We start from the raw sequence: 3,319 nt of genomic DNA, 5'->3' as shown, positions 1-3,319 counted from the left end.
AAAACCACTTTCACCTGCCCTTTCGGTACCTTTGCTTACAGACGTATGCCTCACTACAATAAATATGCTCATACATGATGTTTTTTAAGACATCATTGATTGTCGTAAACCATTTGAGGGGATCAAATCTACATATAAATTACGACGATGTGAGTCAAAAACATCGTAACCGCATAAGATGAGATCGTCATAACTTTTACGACGATTATAAAAATGTCGTAACATGTTCTAACTATGTTGACATGTCACTCGTGGGTCCATTCTATCCCACCTCATCTTATGCGGTGATAATCCATGAAATATGATATACCTTGAGTGGAAATTTTAGTGACATCATTTTACAATACACTCTTGATAGTTGCTTCACAAACACACATATTTTTAACACTTCAAAATTATTTCACAAACACACTCTTGATAGTTGCTTCACAAACAAACACTCTTGATACATATCTACGACCAATCAAAACACAGAACTACCCTTCCCACGGATCATGCAGCAAACACCATTCAATGCTCCGAGATCCAACAGCAGCCATCAATCCCACCCCCTCTCAGTATTACCCACGTAGCCCTATCCTCTCGTCCCTTCTCCCCCCACACACTAGAGCCGCCAGCCCCAACCATCTCCTCTCTAATCCAAATCCAGATCCGGCGGCCTCCACGAACACGCTGGCCTCGCCAGCGGGGACCATCCCGAGGAAGTGCGCCACGGCCAGCCGGCACAGCGTGAGCAGCGCGGGCCTCGCGGAGGATGGCCTCGAGCTGGCGCCGCGCCATGGACCCATACGCCTCGTAGCAGAGCTCCACCACGCATCTCCCGTCGAAGTGGTCCTGCATGGTGCCCTCGAAGGTGGCGATGGCGCCCGCCCACAGGTCGCGGACGTGGTCTATGTACCGACCCATGTCCAGCCGGCCCGATCCCTCGTCCAGGATCTCGACCAGGTCCTGGCATGCCGCCTCCGTCGTCGGGGCCTCGTCGCCGGCCATCGAGGGGAGCTGTGCGCCCACGCTGCTGGTGACTTTGTGATTTGATCTGGGTGCATCACTATGGCAACCTACTCAGGCAAGAAGCAGACCCGGGCTTGTAGCTCGCTGCAGTACCTGAGCCTGTACGGCTGCAGCGTCGCGTACACCATCACCACCGCCACTAGCATCAGGTAGTCGCCGCCGGCCAGCAGTTGCATTAGTTGCACCATCCATCGAGCAAGAATCATGTGACTTGGAGTAGAATTACTACATAGCTTGCCTTCCTTTTCATGTTCGCCTAGTACGTGCTGCTGTTTTAAGCTGATCGTTTTCCATGCCACAGGGCGATTCTGAAGGCCAACTGCTACCACGCGCACGGGCACGACGCGCCCTGCAGCTTCGACGGAAGCTACTACATGCTCATGTTCGGTGGGGCGCAGCTCCTCCTCTCCTTCATTCCGGACTTGCACGACATGGCGTGGCTCTCCGTCGTTGCCGTGGTCATGTCCTTCTCCTACGCCTTCATCGGCCTCGGCCTTGGCCTCGCCAGCACCATCTGTAAGTACTATGCCCTGCTTCTTTTCCGGCCTGGCCAGGTAGTAATTTAGGTAGTAATACTGTCAGTAAACCACTAAGCATGATGACATCCCGTTTTTTCAGAATTAGTACTTACTGTATTTGGTAGTACTGTCAGTAAACCACCGAGCATGATGACACCTTGTTTTGTTTCGCTCGTGTGCCAATACTGTAGGACACCCTCAAGTCGCCACCTGCTGAGAACAAGACGATGAATAAGGCGTCCATCATCTCCATCCTGGTCACCACCTTCTTCTACCTCTGCTGCGGCTGCTTCGGCTACGCCGCCTTCGGGAGCGACGCGCCAGGGAACCTCCTCACCGGCTTCGGCTTCTACGAGCCCTACTGGGGAGCCCTACTGGTGAGAGGGAGTACATGCTAAATAATTATAGTTGGGGAGAATTAGGTAAAGACGGAGTACATGCTAAATAATAATAAAAAATACTATGAGTCATAATAATATTCCATAAAGGATTAGTAGCTCTAGATTGTCAACAAAAACAACACTACTTGGTCACACTGAAATAGCCCCCAACTAATACTAATAGTAAATTTGTCAACATAGATGCCAGAGTAGCAAGCGACCCCTTGATGGCAGTCAAGGTCAAAAATGGACTACCTATTTAAGGCATACATATGTAGCCGTCAATTTTTAACCTTTTAGAAGTCAGGCCAACTAGCTTTCAGTAACAAGAATAGCAGAGCTGAACACAGTACTATGTGCCAGCTTAAAGCTTTAGTTTGTGTATTACTTTCTGAAAAGCACTAGATAATCATCTAAGTTAATCTTTCGTCCAGATTAACCTGCCAAAATTCAGTCGCACGTACGGATGCAGCATGTAACTCTTGATTAACTGGATTATCATGTCTCGATCAATTCAGAATAGCTTTATAAGTTCTTAATTAGATTGCAGAATTTGCGAAACACGTAGATATATACTAAGAGGTCGGAATTTGCGAAACACGTATATAACAAGAATAGCAGAGGCGCGGTAAATCTAGGAAAATCGCGAGCATTGTTTCTTCAGTCCAAGTAATTGCAGGGTACGAAGTACGGATGAACGCTAAGTAAAACGAAATGTGGGTCTGCTTGTTGTAAGCATGAGCACTGGGAAAGATGAGACCCTTTTATAATAGAATTAGCCGGCTTATCCCATTTCTTCCACTACAGATGATAGATTCATATCATGAGTGATAACTTCTTTTATACTCCACCGGGAGTATAAAAGGGTCAACTGAGTATTAGTTGTACAAATTAGTTCATGTAGCTGCAAGGTACTTAACTGTTCCTTGATAACCCAACTGATTGGGAAAACTGGGTGTTACTCTTTGGCAGATCAGCTACGGTATATATGGGAGTCCGAAGAGTTGCGCCGTGGTATGGAGCGTGTGGATTTGATTAGGAGAGTAAGTAAATGTTCAGTTTGTTCCTTTGTACAGAGAAAGAAAGAATATTCACTGCATTCGCTAAACCAATCATGTGATGTACATGTTTCTTTTGCAGGAACTCGTTGACAGGATCCTCGTCCTGCTCTCCGACGACCAAGGTCCGCCCCCCTATTTTTCCCCCAACTCTTTTTGTGCCAGTGCAATGCACCTCTATCAACTTAGAATGATGCCACATTTCTATCCTTGCAAAGCAGCCATAGTGTTCTTTTTCACCAAAGCACCTGCTCTACTTGCTAACCTGCTTTCGTATGTACGTGCCCGCCTCAGCCCAATGGCACCTTGGCCGAGGGAGGAGGAGTGCGCCAAGCATGGAGGCGGTGCTCAA

At 47.8% G+C, this 3,319-nt stretch overlaps 1 pseudogene; it reads right to left on the bottom strand.

Moving 5' to 3' along the window:
• Positions 1-560: 560 nt before the first annotated feature.
• LOC123428209 lies at positions 561-990 on the bottom strand (annotated as a pseudogene).
• Positions 991-3,319: the final 2,329 nt, after the last annotated feature.

Source organism: Hordeum vulgare, chromosome 2H (genome assembly GCF_904849725.1).
Source record: "Hordeum vulgare subsp. vulgare chromosome 2H, MorexV3_pseudomolecules_assembly, whole genome shotgun sequence".
Classification (NCBI taxonomy): domain Eukaryota; kingdom Viridiplantae; phylum Streptophyta; class Magnoliopsida; order Poales; family Poaceae; genus Hordeum; species Hordeum vulgare.
The sequence above is the reverse complement of the archived record's forward strand: the minus strand, read 5'-3'. Positions and strand labels throughout refer to the sequence as shown.